At 37.1% G+C, this 23,665-nt stretch overlaps 1 protein-coding gene across 4 annotated transcripts in view; it reads right to left on the bottom strand.

Annotated features, from left to right (window-relative positions):
* Positions 1 to 23,665, bottom strand: part of LOC148942634 (lachesin-like) — a 582,410-nt gene that overhangs the window by 129,742 nt on the left and 429,003 nt on the right. The window lies entirely within an intron of this gene.

Here is a 23,665-nt window from a genome sequence, read left to right as displayed (position 1 = left end):
TTTTAACTGTTCAATAATTCAAATGTTGACCAAAAGGTGGTACTTCCCTGTAAACTTCACAATTTTGAAATATTCAAAAGAAAAGTGTTTAGGGGGGAAATGTTTTTATTTTATATTTTTGGTACTTGAAGCAAAAGGCTTTTAATATTTACCTGCGATTATATGGGTAATTATTTACCTAAACAATCTTTGCCTCAGGTTCTGCTATATTTTTCGTTTATGAATAAACCCCTTTTGTTCTTAAAAAAATAAAGTAAAAAAGGCCCATTTTATTAGCTCGCATTTAACACAAAAGTTTGTAACTTTGAACTATATTTAACATACAAATATATAACACATATAATCAGAAATATTTGTTTCCGTGTAAGTATATTATAAATTTATATATCAAGGTACATGTCTGTTGATTGATTTTTTCTAAGTTCGAAAGCTTCCAACCATGTGGAACACAGCTGGTGATCCATTTCGCCCAAGAAATGTCACCTAATCATTTAATCTCTCATGGCATGAAGAGAATTCTCAAAATTTTCTGATCAATTACTTTTGTTGTCGCTGTTATGATTTGTGAAAATTAGTCAAAATTTTTCCTCGTGCTCTTCTCGAAATAATTATATTTGTGGAATTTCCCTTGCTCTGGAATTTGTCCGTGCAATATGTTTTTAGACAGATAAATAATCTTAAAGATAGAACTCACTTCTTTCTAAGAGGATTAAATTTTCTCTGAGTTATGATTCTACTATTAAAGCTTAAATCATGTCTAAGAAACAAAACTAACGTTCTTTCAGAAAGGCGAAAAAACTTTAGAAGGTAAGAATATGTTCAGCATGGATCAAGAACGGCAATTCACGAAAATTTAGGAAGCAGGGTTTTTTTTATTTGATTTGGTAGGGAGATACGGAAAAATATATTTTTCAAAACTTAGGGGGGACACTTTACTAAAACAGACATTTTTCAAAATCTAAAAGTTGGGTAATTTTGTTTCCTCCAGCTTTTTGAATAACCCACACAAAAAAAGTATTTTTCAAGGCCCGGGGGGTGATAGACATCCCTGTCCAATCCCCACCAATTGGCGTCCCTGGCTTTGATTGCTTGTGGCTTATTAATTTGTGGTTAGTTAATTACTTTTGGATATATCTAGTGAGAGTAATTTTCGGGGTGGGGGCAGATGCATTACGTAGAACAGAATAAATTTAAAATGCGCATTTATTAGTTTATTTCTCAGTAATTATTCCCGGTACAAGTGAGTTTAACTAACGACTTGACAAGCATTTTAGAATATTAGGGGATGCTTGAAGGATATGGGACCATCTACCGCTCTACACCGGGGGGTAGAGGCATGTCTTTAGTGAAATGTGAGCCGCGACTACAATCAGTCTTACGCATAACACATCTCTTAGAAGAGGAGACACTCCGCACAGAGTACTTGAAAAACATCTTTGTAAGACGCTACACCTCCATTTAGAATATCAATTTTGTTGAGGTGTATCCCCCCCTCCCTTTCAAAAATTGGACAGTTTTTTTCAGACTCGTAACGTTTGATGGGTAATACTAAACTTGATGAATCTTAAATATTTGAAATCAGCATATTAAGGTGATTCTTTTGATGTATCTATTTCTATCAAAATTATGTTTTTTAGAATTCTTGTTACTATTGAGCCAAGTTTCTCCTTACTTACAGTCCGTTACCTCGAACTGTTTGGAATTCGACATAACTGTTTTTTTTTTAATTATTCTTATTTTTTATTTTGCTCATTTATGTTCATTTATGGTTTGATCATTGCTCATTTATACTTATGTATGGTTTGCTCATTGCTCATTTAAGCTCATTTATGGTTTGCTCATTTATGGCTTACTCATTGCTCATTTATGTTATTTTTCTCTTTTATGGTTTAATACAGCTCTTTGCTTTTATTTGAAGAACTTCATTTTTGAGAACTATTTTTTGTAAATTAATTACTGTTCAATTTTTGATGGAAATCATTGTAGTTTTTATTGTAAATTGTTGGAATATCTGTGAAACTGTTTCAGTTTGGTGGCTTAATAACAATTTTGAATTGTAATTTTTTTTTAATTGTAAATTTTTTGACAAATTTTGAATATTTGAAAATATTACATCAGCTATAGATTCGATGAATAAGTTTTCGATAATGTTTTTGCTTAAATTATAGTTTTAATTGGTTTTTATAGCATTTGCGTGAATTGAAAGGGATATTTTATTTCAACAGGGGGATATTTTATTGGCAGAGGGTTGAAAAGCTGCAAAATTTTGGTCTTCTCTAGGGTTAAAGGCACAAGTTTTTTTTAACTGACAGTAAGGAACGACGTTAAAATTTAAAACGAACATAATTTATTCCGTATATGAAAGGGGCTATCCCCTCCCCAACGCCTCGCTCTTTACGCTAAAGTTTTTTATTGTTTAAAAAAAATAGAGTTGTGAGAGTAGAAAGGCCTCTTTACATACGAGGAATACATAATTTATTCATGGATTATTGATACACTAACGGGTCAATGACACCTTTTTCAAGGTCAATCAGGGGGTGTTTCTAAGTGTATTGACTCCGGGACGAAGTTTGCACACGCGCACTGAATACTAACGGGGCAATGTATTGATCTGATAACGGGACAGGATTCCAATGAATATAAGGAAGGATTTTTGCTATAGTTGTTATTAGTGTGAGAATAGAATTCAAGGAGTGTGAACAGTTTGACTTTACTCATTAGGATATGTTTGTAATAATGAGCGGAATGTTTACACTATTAGAAGTTGATAGTGGAGTTGGTAGCATTGATACAAGAGCGCCAAACATCGCGGTGGAAATCACAAGAGGATCACGACTTTGTCTGGAATGGGATGAAGTATATGCAAGATATGTGATATCATTGAGCAAATTTAAAATGGAGGATCAATTATACTTCGCTGCAAAAGTTGATATGGCACATGTGAATAGACTTCAAAGTGCTTTAAGTGCAATAGTGAAGCATATCGAGGACAATAAGCTGTATCACTAATTGTACATGTGTAGTATTATTGTTGTAATTCTACAATAAAATTGTTTCGAAATCGAAAATGTCCCTTTCTTTTTGTTAGAATAAGTAGAATGATTCATGGTCAGTCTAGAGTCAGCGGTGAGAGTGATAGGATTGAAAAATGAATAAATTTGAGAAAGAGAGAATTAGATCGAATCTTGTGATTATGGAAAAACATTTGATTCTGGATGACGATTTTCTCGATTTATCCCTTCAAACGAAGATATTCTCACAGGGAACACTTGAAAATATCATGAAAACTGATTCTCCCCCATTGGACTATTGTATGAAACTTTTACGATGTGACTCAAATGCTTATACTCAATTTATTGATATATTAATCGAAACAAAGCAGAATAATATCGTGGATATAATTATGAAAACATTGCCATAGATTCAATGTAGATAGCTCCTCCTTCGAAAGAGGTAACGTCACAAAGTTACTCCTCTCACCATCCCCCTCTGAATTTATCGAACGAGGATCAGTTTTGTTTTGGCTGTGAGAGAGTTGACATCGGAAACCAACGGAAACCAAAAAAAATGTTCTATACATGTCCACTATGCATGTACACTCTTGGCGATCGGTCATCATGTGAAAATTGTACAATTGATGACTATAATGAAAAGTGCAAATTATACAATCCATGCAAATTGCATAGAGGACATGCAGTACAAATTAAAGGCTGTAATTCATGTCTTGAAGAGATTTGTGATTCTCATCCTATAGGACATCTATGCTCCAATTGCCACTATGAAAAATGTGAACCGTGGGAGAATACCTATCCCGGTATGATTGGAAAGAACCCCAAACGTGATTTTAGTTTGTTTCTACGAGATTGGTATCGTCGTGGATTTAATTTATTTTGGGAGGAAGAATCTGGTCTACGATTCAACTGTTGGGGTAACAAGACAATTTGGTTTCTACGTCATCGTTGTGACGACACTGCCTATTATGACTATAAACCAAGTGATTTTTATTTGGCAGCTACCGAATGTGATTCACCATTTGAAAACACTGTATGTGATATTGCCTCAAATAGACAGATTGAAACACGTGAATTTCACAATATGAATTTAAATAGTATCATTGACTAAACAAAGAGATATGACAAGAGTGAAGTTACATTATACTGTAGAAATTATGACCCTGACTTTGCAGCCAATCAAGATCAATATACAGTGAATTCAAACGATCTACCAGCATTAGTGGTTCACGACAGTTGCCTATACACCGAAGAAGAAATCTAAAGTGAAGAATAAAGACATTGTTATTATATATATACATTTTTCATTTATTAATAAACAAATTCACATACATTTTTTAAGCACTGTACTCGTAGGACACTAAAATCAATATTAGACAGGTCTGAGAGGATATTTTCCACCATAAAATCATTCAGACGAGGATTGTCTACATAAATGTTGAGAAACTGCTTGTAAATATAGCCGCGACATCTGAACACGCAATATAGTAGCGCATGAAAGCCACAGCTTTTAGTCGTCAGATCCTGCACTCTCGTCTTATTTTGAATAATAGTTTTCCCACTGCTCTTAATATAGTTGCTGATGTGTGGAGTGAAGAATGTAAAGGGTAGGCCAAGAGGATCAAAAAATTCAATCGTCTTCATAGTTTGAAAGATGCACAACCAATGGCCAGTATTCACAGTCGACGGACTGCTATTAACAATGATTAGGGTATTGTTGGCACTTTGAATTTTTCCAAGAAAGTCCGAGGGCAGACAATAGGATCAGTATTTGGACATGTAGGGGTCCATATTAAATACATTGAATATTTGACTGGTGTTCATGGTGCCAAGTCTAGAAGAACACTGCCTTCGGGAGGGATTTCCCAATAGGTTTCAAATTGATTTACCGAGATTAGTGCAATACTCTCAGCTAATGGGTCGGCAAATGTACACTCTAAGCGCACAATCCCCGTTCATACTATACTCATATCCTGGGTGCCAGACAAATCCAATACAATGATACCATGTGTTTTAGTACATTTTCTCAAAAAAAATCTGTTAATACGTTTAAGCAATAAATATCTTTAAGCTTAACCCGTCTTTATTCTTTACTCTTGCATTTCACGACAGAAATTCAAGATAAACTTTGAAAAATCATGAGAATGTAGCTGTGACAAGGTAAACCATGATAAGACACTACAGAAATATTCCAATTCTTGCATTTCACGAAAGAAATTCAAAATGAACTTTGAAAAATCATGAGAATGTAGCTGTGACAAGGTAAACCACAACATGACACTACTGAAATATTCCAATTCTTGCATTTCAATGAAAGAAATTCAAAGTGAACTTTGAAAAATTAAGAGAATGTAACTGTGACAAGGTAAAGCACAACAAAACAATACTGAAATATTCCAACTCTTGCATTTCAATGAAAGAAATTCAAAATTAACTATTAAAATCAAGAGAATGTAACTGTGACAAGGTAAAGCACAACGAAACACTACTGAAATATTCCAACTCTTGCATTTCATAACAGAAATTCAAAATGAACTTCGAAAAATCAAGAACACACACGCAAACCTAAAAAACCTAGGTCTGAAAATCCCCAAACACCAAATTAAATATTCTAATTCGTGATTTCAGGTACGTCAAATACGAAATACTAAAGTTAACTTCTCAAATAATAAGTCCCAGGAACCTAACGCCCACGAAAATCTAAAAAAAAAAAAAAAAAAAAAAAGAAAACCCAAACAGCTAAATTAACTATTCTAATTCATGATTTCAGGCACGTAAAACCACAAAATACTAAATTTAACTTCTCAAATAATAAACCCCAGGAGTCAAACACACACGAAAATCTAAAATACCTAGGTCTGAAAATCCCCAAACAGCCAATTAAATATTCTAATTCATGATTTCAGGCAAGTCAAACTATGAAATACTAAAGTTAACTTCTCAAATCATAAATCCCAGGAACATAACATCCACGAAAATATAAAAAAAAAAACTAGGTCTGAAAACCCAAACAGCTAATTAACTATTCTAATTCATGATTTCACGCATGTAAAACCACAAAATACTAAAGTTAACTTCTCAAATAATAAACCCCAGGAGTCAAACATACACGAAAATCTAAAATACCTAGGTCTGAAAATCCCCAAACAGCCAATTAAATATTCTAATTCATGATTTCAGGCAAGTCAAACTATGAAATACTAAACTCAAATCATAAATCCCAGGAACCTAACATCCACGAAAATCTAAAAAAAAAACTCGGTCTGAAAACCCAAACAGCTAATTAACTATTCTAATTCATGATTTCAGGCACGTCAAATCACGAAATACTAAAGTTAACTTCTCAAATAATAAACCCCGGGAAGCAAACACCCGCGAAAATCTAAAAAACGTAGGTTTGAAAATCCAACTTGGAGTTGCAAACACCAACCCGGACATGCAAACAAAAAGAATCAATGAAATAAAATCAAAGTGAACTTTGAAAGATCAAGAGAATGTAACTGTGACAAGCTAAACCACTACAAAGCACTACTGAAATATTCCAACTCTTGCATTTCAATGAAAGAAAAACTCAATTCCTCTTAGAATTATTTAAACTAAAGACTTACCCCCGCCTCTCACAGAAAGTTCGGAAAGACGCAAAAGCCTTATTTATAGTCGACTCTCGTGGAACTCAAGCCCCATTTAACTCAACCCCCGTGCAACTGAACCCTCCATGTAACTGAACCCCTGTATAACCGAAACCCTGTACAACTGAACCCCCATGCTACTGAACCCTCGTGCTACTGAACCCTCGTGCAACTCGACCCAATTTAACTAAGCCCCTGTGTAACTATACCCCCTTTAACTGAACCCTCGTGCAAGTGAGCCCTCCATGTAACTGAACCCCTGTATAACAGAAACCCTGTACAACTGAACCCCCGTGCTACTGAACTCTCGTGCTACTGAACCCTCGTGCAACTCAACCCACTTTAACTAAACCCCCGTGTAACTGTATCCCCCTTTAACTGAACCCTCTTGCAACTCAACCCACTCTGCAATCCCCTCTCCTTCAAAACACTTTTCAGCCATTTCTTGTTAATTTTTTTTTATTTCTAAACTACTTTAAATTGAGAATACTCTCCAAAACATCACTTGTGTATTATACAGTATAGTATCATCCCATCTCCTCCAAATTGCAAATCCCCCCTCGTGCAACTGAACCCTCCATGTAACTGAACCCCTGTATAACCGAAACCCTGTACAATTGAATCTCCATGCTACTGAACCATCGTGCTACTGAACCCTCGTACAAGTCGACCCAATTTAACTAAACCCCTGTGTAACTATACCCCCTTTAACTGAACCCTCGTGCAACTGAACCCTCCATGTAACTGAACCCCTGTATAACCGGAACCCTGTACAACTGAACGCCCGTGCTACTGAACTCTCGTGCTACTGAACCCTCGTGAAACTCAACCCAATTTAACTAAACCCTCGTGCAACTGTACCCCCTTTAACTGAACCCTCGTGCAACTCAACCCTCCATGCAACCCATGGTTTCTCATAGGCCACTGGGCTAATTTGGCTTTTGTGTGTGCCCCATTGTTTTTGTGTGGGTTCCATTGTAACTGAATCTCCATGTAACTGAACCCCAAGCAAGTGAACCCCCATGCATCTGAACCCTCGTGCAAGTGAGATCTCTTTAACTGAACCCTCATGCAAACAATTCTGAGTGTAGCCTACTATTCTTTAATTAGCAGCATCGTACATTTTGTTTAAATACTTATTTTTTCATTTTCCAGATTCAAGATTTTTATTTAACACAAATGAATAGACAAAAATTAATATTTCGTATATACACGCTCAATTATTACGTTACTGCCAGCTCTTAGTTTCCAAAGATGTTTTCTGGGCCAAAAAAACTTAGCTGTAATGGATGTAATAACGACTTTAATAAATTTTTGCCATATATTTAGAGTAGGCTGTCTAATATTTTATAAATTTTTACAGAAAGTCTGTGTAGCTGTTTTCCCGTCATCTTTTTGGTAATGAAAATCTGACTGCTTTATTACTATAGTATTGGAAATTAGAAATCCTTCGGCCTTTGTAAATTAACCTTGTTAAATTTCTAAGGAATATGAATACTAGCTAATAGCCCGTTGATGTCTAGCCCGTTGCAGTCATTATGAGAGAAGCCAAGGGTAAATTGTAAATAAAAGAAGACAAAATTTAGCATGAAAAAAAAACAATCCCCTTTTACAGAAGGCAAATTAGCACCCCCCCCCCCCCTAATACTAAACGTTGAAAATGTGAATATTTAGTCATTAACATATTTAACCGAAATTAACCAAGGGAGGCTAAGTCCCCCTTGCTTTGGCCAAATCAAGCACTGTACTTGGCTTAATGGTGTGTAAAATTATTAGTAATCGCAGCTGGCAAATCCGCACTGCTAATATTGTCAATTAAAAGGAGAAAGCATTCTGATTTTGAGGGAAAATCCCACAAATAATTTGAATTAATTTACGGTTAGTTTTTGTGAGACTTTTTGAATGCATATTGAAGTCACCGAGAAAAATATTTTTTTTGAACTAAGAAAAATAACTGATATAATTTTGAACTAATATAGTATTCGGAGCGAGAGAGATACGTTAAAATTAATATTTCGTAAATACAAGCTCAATTATTACGTTAGTGCCAGCCTTTAGTTTCCAAAGATGTTTTCTGAGCCAAAAAAAAACTTAGCTGTAATTGATGTGATAACGACTTGAATAAATTTTTGTCATATATTTAGAGTAGGCTGTCTAATATTTTATAAATTTTTACAGAAAGTCTGTAGCTGTTTTCTCGCCATGTTTTTGGTAATAACAATCTAACTGTTTTATTACTATAGGGTTGTAAGTTAGAAATACTTTAGTCTTTTTAAATTAACCTTGTTAAATATCTAAGGAATATGAATACTAGCTAAGTGTAAACGTTTTTTTTATTTTATTTTTTTTTGGAAATATAGAATGAAAGTGTACTCACATTGAAAATTGTCGAATCCATTGTTTTCAAATTTAATAAAATGTAATGTACTATAATCAATGTATTAAAACATAATGAAAATTGGAATGTAGTGTATGAACATTTATAGGGTTTTTGCTTGAGTACATCATACGTCGCCAAGTTTAAAAAAAAAAAAAACCCTGCTAATCATGTTACCGTATATGCAGTAACCGCCGCTCTCTCTGTTTGACCCACAAAAAAATGGCTGTCAGCTCAGAAAACCCGTATGCTAAGGCAAGTACCGTTCGTAGTAATAGGTGACTGACCCGTGGTAAGCCAATGTACCGGTTAGACTACACTGTATATTCATGCCTCAGGCGGGAGGTAAGACAAATTACACAATCACGATCTGTATCTATTAATGCTTTACTACTGATATTGTTTTGGTTGCCGATTCATAAAGGAACCTTCAGAAATTACTTGATATTTTAGGTGATTATTTGGATATGAAAAAGTTAGAACTTATGTGGGTAAAACCATAGTGTTAGTATTCTGTAAATATGGTAGACTTCAGGAGGATATTAAACTTAGTTTTAAGGGTAGAAGGGTTAGATTAGTGGAGGAATGGTCATATTTAGGTGTTAAGTTTAAGGCGAAAGGAAATTTATTTAGTAGGCATATAGAAAGTAGGATCGAAAAAGGTAAGGCATGTTGTAATATGATATTAAGAAGTCAGCTTAGGGATATTAAAAAGATCCAAGTAGTTAAAGAGGTTTTCAGGGCTCAACTTTTAGGTGTTATGCATTATGGATCTGAAGTTTGGGGTGTGCGAAGAGAGATGGGTAAAAGAAGTCGTAGGCTAATTAACATGGTTAGGCTTTGAGAAAAAACTTTAGTGATGCCCAGGGTGCGGATGATGAAGGCAGCTTATTTAGAAATGTTGAAGGGCAGCTCAGGTAGGGGTCAGCCGTACCAAATTAAGAGTGTATTAGACCAGTGTGGACTAAGCCATATGTGGGGGGATGGCTTAGGGCTCGAAGATATGGGGGACCAAGTAAGTGGATTAGTTGAAAGGATTTTACAGGACCAAGAAATACAGGCATGGCAGGCCCAGCGTTCGCTTTCGAATTCACTGAGTCTCTATTCTCGGTCGAAGGAGATTTGGGGTGAATTTTTAGTTTTTAAGGTGGGTTTGAATAAAAATGAAAAAGTTATTAATTGAAATGAGGGCTGATAGTTTGCCACTGGGTCAAAGGAGAAAGATTATCGGGAGGAAAAGGTCAAAGGCTGGTGCTTATTATTGTCCTATGTGAGGAGGTTTAGATGAGACTGTATGTCACTTGATGTGAATGTGAGGAGCTGAGTGATTGGAGACTTGTATTATTTGATAGGGGGGATTATGATTTTGAGTGTTTGGCGAGAGTGTGTGCGGGTGAGGGTTTTATGGGTATCAAAAGCTTGGCATGATTCCTTTGTCTCTGTAGGATTTCTGTAGGATTACGTTAGGATTTGTGAAACTTCTTTATGCTTGTTCTTTGTTTATATTTTTGTCATGGCCTATGGGCTTTTAGCGCAAATAAATTCTATTTTATTCTATAGTTATGTTTATGTATAGGGGCAAATTACATATAGTTATGTAAATTTCTCCATAAAATTGTTTATACTGCTATATATCCCGCTGAGCATTCTATACTAATTTGGGAAGCGTACATAACATCCTAACATATTTCCTCGATTAGTTGTCTATAAATAACATTTTTTTCAAACTTTTATTTTTGTCCTCAACAGACATGTCGAGATTTGATCGTCTGAATCGAATATCTGTAAATTTCAAGATAAAAAAAAACAACAAAACAAATCAATTAAAATCTACCACAGCCTGAAACCCTGAGAATTTAAATCACCCATCTATACCTACCAAATACAACAATAAGAAACACATAATTAATTGTTTTCTTAAGCATTATTTTGACTCATATACTTAGTTTGAAGCGCATTCCTACATGCATATTTATTATATCGAACTTTATAAAGTGGAAAGATACGTTACATTGTTATGAAAAGTAAAATTTTTATTACTAATTTTTTTGAGATTTCGCCAAAGCTGACACTGTTTATTAAAACGCATTTTAAAAAGAAATACTAATGAGTTAATGTTTTATTGCCTATACTTAAAACCCTCGTTTGAAATATCTTCTATGCATTTATATCTCCTTGTTCTGTGTTTCTTGTTATACCCCTAACTGAACTAGCATTTAATGTTTAATCTTTTACGCAAACACGATTGTATCTTAATCCTCACTCCCTACTCCTTATTACCATCATAGTTACTAAACGCTGCCATACAGTTAGGCGACATAGTAAAGGGTTTGACCAATACAAATAGTCACGAAGAATGCATGACTCAAAAAGAGGGTACGAGAAGTGGTCTGTATTGCAAAGGCTAAAAATTATGCAGAAAATATTAAATATCATATTTTTCTTGTAGATGGTGAACAGCTTTTATCTTTTTATTACAGGGTGGTTTTCATAACTTACTATTTTTTTATCCATATCTTTACATCATTTTACTTTCAACTGATTTGTTAGAACCTCTACCCTCACCAGATTTTAGATTAAATTTTCGATCATTTCCAATACCTATACCAATGACGTATAATTGTTGAGGTTCCCTTTAAATTGCTGGTATTTCTTTTTTCACAAGTTTACCGGAGTAACTTATTATGCACCCCCGCTAAAAAATATCCTGGATCAGCCCCTGAGTAAGAGATAAAATTATCTTTACTGACCATTCTGATCGGAAACCGGAAAAGTTTTTCACACAGTACTTCCCCCAGTCTTTTTTAGATGAGACGACATATGCCACAAAATACACCTATAAAAAAAAATTCCACAAGAGCCTGAATGTCACTGGTGGCGAACTTAAGATGTTTTTTGGAGCTGTAACAGTGATGGGCAATCTCAAACATCCTGAAATCGAAAAGTACTGGAAGGTACACTACCGTGTAAACTAGATAGCAGAAAATATTGGAAAAACCTGTTTCTTCACTCTTAGAAGCAATTTAAATTTGTTTGTAGATGACGAAATTCCTGACGATATTAAGAAGAACAATCAGTTGTGGAGGGTTCAGTCAATTATCGACCGTTTCTATATCGTTTGCCTTTCTTTTCCGAGGGACAAAAAATGTTCAATTGATGAGCAGATCCCATATTACAGGAAAACGTCGTTAAGGCAGTATGTACCCAATAAGCTAAAGCCCGTCGGCTTTAAAAACTTTGTCTTGGCTAATCCGAAGAGCCTCATACCTGACTTCGTAATTTATCAGGGTGCAACTATGCTTCCTGAAAGTATGCGATGCCATGGCCTTTTAGCTGAAATGAACTCAGGCTATCTCAAAGTCTCCCACCCCGATCTTGTCTCTATTTAGATCGTTTTTTTTAACTCAACAAAACTACTCGACCTTCTTTACGAAATGCAGATAAAGGCAATTGGCACAATCATGCCAAATACATTTGGAAAAGAGACCTTAGCCTTATGAAGCCAGAGAAAGAAATGAAGAAGAAAGGGAGAGGGACTAGCGTTGCATTTGCGCAAGAAGATCAGAAGCTAGTAATCACGGAATTGTTTGATACAAGAATATTGACACTGGGCCGAGATTGCAAGGCAGTAGAAGAAGAGACAACAATGGAAAGATGGGACAAAAAGCAAGGGAAGCGGATCACAATCTCTTGCCTAAGATCTGTAGCTGACTACAACAGGTATATGGGCGGAGAGGACATGGCTGACCCTATGATCAATTAGTACCGATTGCTTTCAGAACTAGAAAATGGACCGTAAGATTTCTTCAACATTTTATTGATGCTGCATACGCAAAAGCTTTCATCGAGATGAAGGCTCCTGAAAAAAATAGTAGGCCAAGCTGGAACAAACTCATCTTATATCGTTTTCACGTTGCAGAGCGCCTTCTCTGTCGGTCAAAACCGGAACAGTATGTTAATGAAGATGACGACTGTGAAATACTTTCGGCTGGTAATTTCAATAAGCGCCGACCATTACCGCCTGAGAGAGTTAGAACAGCCATTCACTTACCCGAACACCACGACCTTAAGAACGTGATGAGGTGCCACCTTCCTATATGCTCAGTGAAGACATGGTGAAGATGTGTTAAATGTAAAGTATTTTTGTGTCTTATTGGTGACAGAAACTGCTTTACTTGTTTCCATCAGTAAACTACTGGTAGAAACAAGAAAAGCAGTTTCTGTTTCCATGGAAAATGAATTTCCTGTTTCTTTTCTTGATAAAAATGAAAGTGTCGTGTAGTCGATATATATGTCTGAGTTACTCCGCTGAGAACCGATGTCCACGGGAGTGGACAATTGATTTTGGAGAGGGGGAGAGAGTAAAATTTTTCAAGGTCATTTTTGAAATCAGTAATTTTCTAACACATGTGGTGTAAAAATCAAGCGTCTTCAATATCTATATCTATGCCGGTAGTCAGAAGGTTAAGTGCTATAGCTCAATACTCAAGCGTAAATAAATTATAATTTCCATTGGGGCTTAAAGTACAATGTTTAAGGCGGATCGAAGAGGCAATATTTTTAGCTTTCCCTCGTCACGAGATTGGACATAGCCCACTCCTCCCTTTGCCTTTGCCTTGCTTTGCCTGCGAAACCTGACAATTTTTGCTCAAGCTAGAGCTGTTTCCAAGATATCGCAAACATGATATTTTGATAAATTGGATACATATGTTGTTATTCGATTTCCTATTACCGTATTCTCCCAAACTGCGGTTCAATTTCCAGTTGCTCGTACCAAACATTGCTGTCAACACTCCCTAAATGTTTTGACTTAGCACCCAAGTAATCCCAATATATTGCAGTCATTTTAATGATTTGATAACATATAATGTCATTTGATTAACCTGTCAATAAACTATACATAGATTGTAAGTCAAATATGATCTGCCAGTGCAACCATTTTGGTAGATCAGAGACAAAATTGTTTAGCCACCCTCCCCTCCATCGACTAAAAATTTGATGTCTCCTAGCCCCGCTCTCCTCCTTTCGTTTCCTAACAGTACCTGAAAGTTTCAACTTGATCCCTCAAGCCGCTCCCAAAATATTGGAAATGGACCATTTTGACTACTTGGAAAGGCACAGTGTATTTTGATAAGCCTCGTTATTTACTGTTCAGAGATTATAAGCATAATAGGAGTTTATAGTGCAATAATGCTCAGATGGATCAGAGATATAAATTGTTAATAATTTCTGGATATTTCAGTTACGTATACAGTGTCCGTCATCACCAAATTAGACCCTTAATTATCCTGAAATACAAAATCAATATTGCTGTTTTAATATTCACATGATAATTAAGTTTTGCTCTTTGATTCCATTGAAAAGTACTTTTTCATCCTTAATTGCTTAGAATTTTAGACTGAATTAATTGGGAATTTATGTCTCACTATCATATTCCTAGGATAATCTGCATTAAGCATTTAACCAATGAGTAAATGCACAAACGGTTGAGACCTACCGACCTGAGACCTACACTGGCTTGGCTAGTCAAAAGAATGGACCTTTATTGTCTACCAAAAACCTTACTTTAATTAATCCCTGATGGACATCAATTACGAAAAAGTCCACACAAGAGGTGGATTGAAAACTTTAACTGGTAACACATCATTCAACTGCGACAAATTGCGTATGGAAGATCGTCAGACATACTTATTCATTACCACTCGAAAGGAGCTAGCCCAGTTCATCCGATCAGAATGGATGGTATTTAGCAAAAAGTAAATAAATGAACTGACTAAAATTACATAATGTATTTTCTCGCTCATGTCAATTTTACTAAGGGATAAACGAGCTTAAGGAACCATCAGTAGAAAGGGGGGTACCAGCGCGACGAGAACCACGTGGTTTATGGTTTTTGTCAGTGAGAATGAAAAAACAGGAATTTTCTCACTTGACAAAACATGAATTTTCTCACTTTTATGGTTGTTTTCTTGGATGGTTATGGGTGTTGGTTAATTTATTTGATGTTTTTCATGGATGTCAACAGCAATTCATGTCTGTTTTATGGTTTTTGTCAGTGAGAATGAAAAAACAGGAACTTTCTCACTTTGATGGATGTTTTATGGTTCATTGGCAGTGAGAATGGAAAATCAGGAATTCTCTCACTTTGATGGATGTTTCATGGTCGATTTATTAGTTGTTGTTTGTCCAGGTGTAATGACATTGGGGTGATTTACATAATCGCTAGGGGAATGTATTGATTCACGAATGGGGAATTAAGAAACAAACATGGCTTCATTGTTGTTTGGCTAACCTAACCTGAGAAATTGATTTACATAATCGGCGGGGAAATTATTGATTTACGAAGGGGTAATGATTCAACAAACAGGGTTTCCTTGACCTTTAGACTAAGCTAACCTGAGAACTTTATTTACATAATCGGCGGGGGAATTATTGATTCCTGAAGAGGAAGTTAAGAAACAATATGGTTTCTTTAATCTTGAGGCCTGAGGGATGTATTTATTATTGTTGTGTTGGACAAGTGCATGCTAGGGATGAATGTCAAGGTGTCCTGGAATCGGAAACCGGAAGTACATGCATCTTTTTCAGCCAATCAGCGAGTCATATACATCCTCCTTCTCAGCCAATCGGAGGGCTGATTACATATGGTTTTCCCCGTTACATAACGATTCGCTCTTTGAGATTTCGTATATAACGGGCATGCATTGTGATTAAATTATCAGAAAGTATTGTGACACAATGGAAACAACAATGAATGTTTTTGATGAGCTTGAAGCCTTGGCAGCCACAATTAGCAATGTGAGTACATTTTCATTTTTATTTTCGAAATAAAATTATTTTCATTGGTCACCCTCTACTATATTTAGGTAAGTACCCCCTCCCCCCACAAACCTAACCACCAGGCAATATTCATACACACTAGAAAACATAAAATATGTTCTTTTTATTGCCTAAACCTAGCACCCTCCCAGCCCCACTGTTTTTACATGTATAATTCTTGCCAACAGAAATATTTATCTTTTTTTCGATAAATTTATTCTTTATGTAAGCCTATCAAAAAGTAACAATCAACTTCTGTCTATCCCATAGCTATTAATAAACTGTTTCCATTTAAGCCACCACCGCCGCTTACTTGACTCAAAAAATTTTTATGGAATGATTTAAACAGCTGACACCCCACAAATGCACTTACTGCTTGTTAATACTTTACGTTAGTGACTTAACCAAAAGGTTTAAACGATAAAAAGGATTTGTTTTTCTCTTTCTCAAATTAAAGAAGTTTTAAGCAAAAAGAGATTGCTGTTTATTAAGCTTGTGGATTCGTAACCTGTATTTGCCGGAGAACCGGTGAAACGGGTTTATTTTCAAAAACAATTACTAAAAATATATTTAGGACTTTGGTGAAAGGGGGGGCATGCCAAAAGTCTATTAACATTATTGTAAAATGAAAACAAAGTGTGCATTAAAACTAAGGGGCTGGAATGCCTATGAATAAGCCCTTTTTTTAATTAATTAAAATAGAATTTTATTTCTGAGTTTATTATATTTTTATTTTTTGCTTTACTGGAAATACTGGCGTGGGGGCGGGGGCTTTCTGAGTGATAAATTCTTGTCTAAGCAAAAATAGGGTTCGTGTGGAGGGTGATACTAAGTTTCATTCTTTTAAAAAAGGGGGGAAATTATTTCAAAACCAACTTTTTTCTCTTATTTAAGGCAAGTTGTGAAGAATGACCGTCGCTACCACCCAGTAAGAGAGCAAGGGCTAAAAATGTGGCCTCTACGAAGGCTACAGTCATACAATACGATCTCTGGCCGAAGCCTCCTAACCCAGTGATGCCCGCCCAAGCCATGCTGGATTGTGGTATCACTTGCACATCCGCTCTCCTTGGACCTCTAATAGCTGCCACCTCAACGCTAGGTCAGGAGGTTACCCTCCAACATGCTATGTCAGATCCATCCGACACCCAAGCCCAGACGGATTTTGCAAATGTAAGCATTTTTTCCTACCTAGCATATAGAAATATCTACCAATTTCTTCCAACTTTTTTAGGCCTTTTCTACATGCATCATTTTCGAACACTGTGTAAAAGTATATCTCAGCGGGATATTGAAAGATTTTTTCTCCCCAAAGGAAATATAATGTTCTCCCCTTTTGAATCATATCAAGTGCATGCATTCACGCTTTGCTAAATTAGATTAGTGAAGCCAAAAAAAAAATGCACTATATCCCGCTCATAATAAGTAGCAAAATCCATTGCATTATAAATTGCTTTATTAGCGAATGGTTCACATTGCCTCTACAATAAAAAAAAAAAGTTTCTATCAGAATGAGTTGTGTATCATGAGAGGAGATGGCTATCCATTTCAAATCATGTTTTTTAATATTAATATGAAATTTTGTTTGGAGGGATTGTTTGAACAATATCAAATTGCCGCCTTCTATGTCACGCGTTTTAGACTGTAAATATCTTATACTAATATAAGATATGCTGCGGGCCCGAGAAGCGCCGCAGGAAACGATGCGGGCCGGGGAAGTGCTGCGGGCCCAAGAAGCGCCGCGGGAAGCGATGCGGGCCCGAGAAGCGCCGCGGGAAGCGCTGCGGGAAAGCGCCGCGAAAAAAAAAACCAGTAGGGCTGATTTGAACACTTTGTAAATAAGCTATTTTTTTTTAACAAAATCCAATTGCCGCCTTCTATGTAAAGCGACGTTTTATATTTTAAATATATTATATTAATTTCGATTCTCTTTCAGTTGAATTAAACAAAAGCTAATATGCACAGACTGCTACTACTACTACTACTACTACTAAGCACAGACATGAAATAATAATCCAAATTTTAAAAAACAGTAGGGGATGATTTGAACACTTTGAAAATAAGCTATTTTTCATTTATAGGTTGGACGACCATTGGTCCCTTATTCTTTGTCTTCCCCCTCATCAGTTGGAGAAGGAGAGGAGCTCTACAAAGATACTTCGCAACTAAGTTATATCGCCACGTCCAACTAAATACCTGATACTATTGATGCATTTCTAAATTAATTTTTTAAAGGATATAATAGCACAGTTGAGCAGGGAGACTTGAGTCAAAATTCGCGACAGTTGATAGAGGATTTTAAAAATGACTTACCTGGGAGCCCTTCTCCTCCTCCTTCCCCAGCAATTAATACCCTAATAAGTCCAATACAAACACCTTAAGTGGAGCATATCCCAGAATTGGTTGACCCAATGGGAGGTGGGGATGATATCCACGAGAGGGAGGGGGGGTACAACTTTCCCAGATTTTCCATTGTCTAATACAATTTTAAATTCAATTGTTGTCTACATTACGTCGTTTGGAGATCCTTTTAATTCACTAATGGGGGGAAAAATTTGCTTTTGATCCATTATAAGTTTTGCACAACCATGTAGATAAAACTCGTGCACTTCTGGAGAATCAAATTTCATTGTTGGAGACGGATTCAATTAAGGTTTCTATTGTTTTAAATGTGTTTTATTTAAATGAGGGGAAAAGCGAAGTTTATTATCATTATTTACATTCCGAGATGCGTTTGGTTTATTCGAATTTGGACAATTTTGAGGGTGCTTTCATGGATTGGGTAGATCAAATTATAACGCATCTTGAGAACTTTAACGAAAACGGTAGTGGGTCTCTAGTTCTTTTTGTTGAAAATTTTAGCGTAAATATATGTAAATTTAAGAAAGTTTTTATTTTAAGAGGGGGGGGGGGCAGGGTCTGAGAGGGCAATAGTTTTAAATTATAATTCAGATCTAGAAGGTTGTAAAGGTGTCCAGCGGATCTGTTTAGAAACAGGTCAAATATGCTTCAGGTATGCTTTCCTCATATCAGTATTTCAGCCTCTAGCAGATGACGCTACCAAGATGAATCTAGACAATTGGGCTGTAGGCTACATGGGAAGGACGGGTCCGATTTCCTCATTGTAGATTTTTCGTGTTTAGAGGGGAAATACCCAGTAACGCTACGATCTATTGATATTTTTGAAAGGGCTAATGCCCATTTAAATATCGGCGTTACTGCGGTTCAATATGAAACTGAATTTGAAGATGAGGTTCGTTCTAAAAATATAGGGGTGGTCTTTCCTGTAAGGGGTCCGTCAATTGATTTTGTCAGACACTGGGTTTGGTTGTTATACACACCCCCTAGTCTACCCAATTAAATTATCCATTTTAACCCTATCACCGACATCAGTAGAGTTCTGGGGGGTGGTAGGGATCTAGGGGTACGTTTCTACTGTCCAACATGCTTGTCACAATTCCGTAGTGATATAAAACTACGGGATCACATGAGGCATTGTAGCCGGCATGGCTAACAGACAGTGGAAACGGTTTCAGGGGATAGGGCCATTTTACGCTTCAAAAATTTCCAGAATACCCATCTCCAGTGCAACAAAATATCTTTAGCCTTTGAAGCTAAGCTGGTGGAGTTGAATCACCCATGATTTCCAAACCGAGTCAAAGGACATCAGGCCATCGCAGTGCCCTATGCTCACGCGCAAAGAGACAGTTCTAACATCATGCAATTGTTAGAAATAGTTGAAACATTGGATGAAAGGGAGTGTATGGTCAAGGCACTGACTAAACTACGTGGCACGGCTAATGGTGCTATTTTTCGTTTGAGAAATACCCATTATCCAATGGTGCTGTCTGCAGAGGATCGTCTCGCGATTAAAAATCAAAAAATCTTTGAGGTTTGTAAGGGGGCGTTTGCAGAGGGGGAAACGGGGACAACCGGGAAACGAGGCGGTGGGAGGGGGAAAGGCAGGGAACATAATCACGTTTGGCAGGAAATATCCTCGGGGGGTAGTAATTTTAGGGGGGTTGCGCATCAATCGTGTAATTTAAATGTTAGCCAGCAGTTTTTTATCCCTGTTTTTATCCACAACTCTAATTATGACTGAAAATTTATTTTACCGGCACTGGCACGTATGCATAGGGAGGGAGGGGGAGTAGATAGTCCATGGGTAAACAATTCATTTACCTATAACATTATCCCCAAATCGGCCGAGAAGCTGTTGTTTCTCGAACTGAAATGGCAGGCAGTGGATGATGGGCATACGTGTTGGAATAAAATCAGGTTTTTAGATTCCTTTAGTTATTTCCCAAGGCATTGAGTCAATTGATTCAAGTGCAGATATACGACAATTTTGATAGCTTTCCCTTGCTTAAACAGCACTTTCCATACAGTGAAATGTATGATCTGTTGACCTGCAAAGGTGTATATGCATATGATTATTACTGTTCTGGCGCTCGCTTAAGTGAAGTGAAACTACCTCCACGTGAAGGTTTCTAAAATTCACTGACCAACAATGAATGCACAGCCGAGGAATATGAGGTCGACATGAAGGTGGGAGGCAAGAGGGACTGTAAAAATGGGTGGTATTATTGTAGACTGTACGTGACCTGTGGCGTTTTAACTCTGTTGGATATACTCTATAATAATACACACCAGATCTATTCAGAGTTTGGGTTAGATATAGGCTACTATTTTTCCACACCCCATTTAGTGATGGATTTGATTTTAAAAATTAGTAGGGAGGAAATAGGCCTAATCACGGATGTAGACCAACACCTTTTTGTAGAGCGTTCAATGAGGGGAGGGTATGTTTTTCAGGGGGACCGCGACTTGTCAACTGATCCGAGTTGACACAACAGCGCTGGTGTAAAATCAAATGCAGTGTTCTTGGACATGTACTCGTTGAACCCCTTGTCGATATCTCAATGCTAGTTAATGCGTGGCAACTATCCAGGGCTGGAGAATCCTTGTGAGTTCTCCGACATTACAGCCGTTAGAAACCACGGGTCACATAAAGTACTCTGCGAAGTTGGCGTTAACATCTTTCTAGTACTTCTCAATTCCGTCGAATATTTTGTCTTCCCCTGTATTAATCGACCCATGAGCAGGGACTCGCTGAGCCCCTACATTCGATCATTGGTTGAGGATATGGGGATGCACTGGACTCCCTCTAAACAGAAACTGATTGCTGATTTGGACCCTAAAGAGAATATCGTTGTTCACCATGTGCTTTTGCACTGAATGGTGAGCATTGGTTTCAAGATCACCAAAAGACACAGGGTCCTGCAGTTAAATCAGCGACCTTACTTGAAGATGTTTATCGACACTTCCGTCGATAAACCGTCCAGGGCAAACTCCCAGGTAGAGAAGGATATGTATAAACTCATTCTAAATTCAACGTTTGGTAAAATGTGTGAAAGCTTACGTAATAGACCTCGCGGCGACGTTGTGACTGACCCTGTAGAGTGTGCACGAGATATTGCAGATCCCAATTTTACATAGTTCACGAGCATAGAGGCCAGTATCGTTCTTCTACACAGGCGAAAGCGAAATGTAGTACTGATAAAGTATATTGCGGGTATCTTCTCAGTACTGGAAACTTCAAAAAGGCTCATTTCGTCAATTTTTTACAATGTGTGCAAGATGCACTGGCCATGAAAGGGGGAGGTTCGATTTTACTATGGTGATACAGATTTTCTGTTGCGAAAAGTAAATGGGACTGAAGATTTATTGGGTGATTTAGAAAAGGGGGAACACATCAGCTCACTGATGGATTTCCCCAATTAGAACCCATCCCTCTACCCCAAGTTGGTGAAAGATCAAGCCCCCAACCAACTATTAATGTTAAAATCAGAGACGGGGAGTGATTTGATATCCAGGGGGGTGTTCCCGGGTCCCAAAGTTTATTGCATTGAAACTCATAGTGGGGATGAAAAAAAGGCGTGTAAAAGTGTGCCTACACATTTTGTAAAGAGCAATTTTAACATGAGCGTGTACAGAGACTGTGTAGAAAGTAGCCTAGTGCCGAGAGCACAGGTGCTTGCAATTCGCTCTCTACAGTATAGAAATTATACTGTGAGAGTGGAAAAGAATGCAATGTCGTGTATATCCGACAAAGTCTATGTGCTCGAAAATGGTGTGAGTGTCCTACCTCATGGCCACTATCGTATTTCAGGCCAAGTTGAATGCATAGACTATCGCAATCAACTTAGTCTGGATAAATTAACCTAACTTGAACTAACCCAACCGCTAACCATTACCAACCCATTCATAAATTAAATAACCCAACCCATTCATAAATTAACTAATCCCACCTCACCTAACCGAATCCCAATCTAACCTGTAGCAGCAGCAGTGACGATAACTATTGTGTACAGTCCATTTTCGCACCGCGGCTCCGGGGGGGCCCCTTCCCGCGGCCGGCTCCCGGGGGGGGGGTCCCGCCCGCGGCCGGCCTCCGGCCCCGCGGCCCTGGGGGGGGGGGGAGGTCCCGCCCGCGTCCGGCCTTCAGCCCCACGGCCCTGGGGGGGGGAGGGGATCCCACCTTTAAATTCACTGTAATGTTCAACTATGCTATCCCGTGATTTTCAAGTTTGTTTTTTTTCAAGTGCTCAGGTTTTGTACAGAAAAGTGTGTGTTTGCTACTAATGTAAATAAAGTGTTGTTGTTGTTGATTGACAAAGTGTTTTTAAAGACAATAAGTGTTGCTCTTCATGTTGATGGCCAAAAAAGTGTTTAAAGACAATAAGTGTCATTTTATCGTTGCAGTTCATGTTGAACAAATAGAGTTTTCATGCAGTGTTGAAATAAATAATGTCATGAAATATTGTCAACTGTTCTTGTTGAACATAAAGTGTTATTCATATCGTTGCAGTTCACGTTGAACAAATAGAGTTTTCATGCAGTTTCGAAATAAATGCTGACATGAAATATTGGTGTTTTTCTTGTTGAACAAGTGTTATTTTTATCGTTGCAGTTCACCTTGAGCAAATATTTGTTTTCATGTTGCCGAAATAAATAATGCCATGAAATATTGTTTTTTTGTTGTTAACCAGTACTAGATAGATCTATGGGAAAATTATTACTGCTACTTATTCATTGGACACGTATGATTTACAGTTAGTTGTAGTCCAACTGTTGTTAACAGCAGCAGCAGCAGCAACATGTATCAATTTAAAACACCCTTCAGATTGTTTCTGTGTGGGCCCTCAATGTCGAGCAAAACAACACTCTTAACTAGAATAATTCAAAATTGCGATAAAATGTTTTTGGAAAAACCGAAAAAAATCTACTATTGCTATAGTATTTGGCAGGAGTCCTATGATCAAATAAAAGCAATTGCCACAACCATACCAATACAATTCATACGGGGGCTTGATGTTTTCAATAGTATTGAATCGAACTCATTGTTGATTATTGATGATTTGGCTGAATCCATTGAACAGTTCTCACAGGAAATGCTACAACTGTTCAACGTTCGCTCCCACCATGAACAAATTTCCATAACCCTAGTTCTACATAATCTGCTTCATCAGAGTAAATGCATTCGAAACCTTGCTTTGAATTGCACCGTCTATATTACCTATCGAGTTGTTCGTGATTCTAGCTCGCTTATAACTCTCAATAAACAGATAGACCCCGGCGCCCCTAAATTTCTGTTGTCAGTGTACACTCAGGCGACTAGCAAGCCCTACGGTTAAATTTTGCTGGATCTTAATCAGAGCGCGCACGAGGATCTAAGTGTAGTCACCGACATTTTCGACAATGAAATTACAGTATATCTTCCAGTGAACAGTAGGAAAGGCTATTAGTTGGCATTATGACACTGAAGAAAG

Source organism: Artemia sp. Qi Xiang Cuo, chromosome 16 (assembly GCF_049724085.1).
Source record: "Artemia sp. Qi Xiang Cuo chromosome 16, ASM4972408v1, whole genome shotgun sequence".
NCBI lineage: Eukaryota > Metazoa > Arthropoda > Branchiopoda > Anostraca > Artemiidae > Artemia > Artemia sp. Qi Xiang Cuo.
Note: the sequence above shows the minus strand (reverse complement) of the source record. Positions and strands in the feature narration are given on the sequence as shown.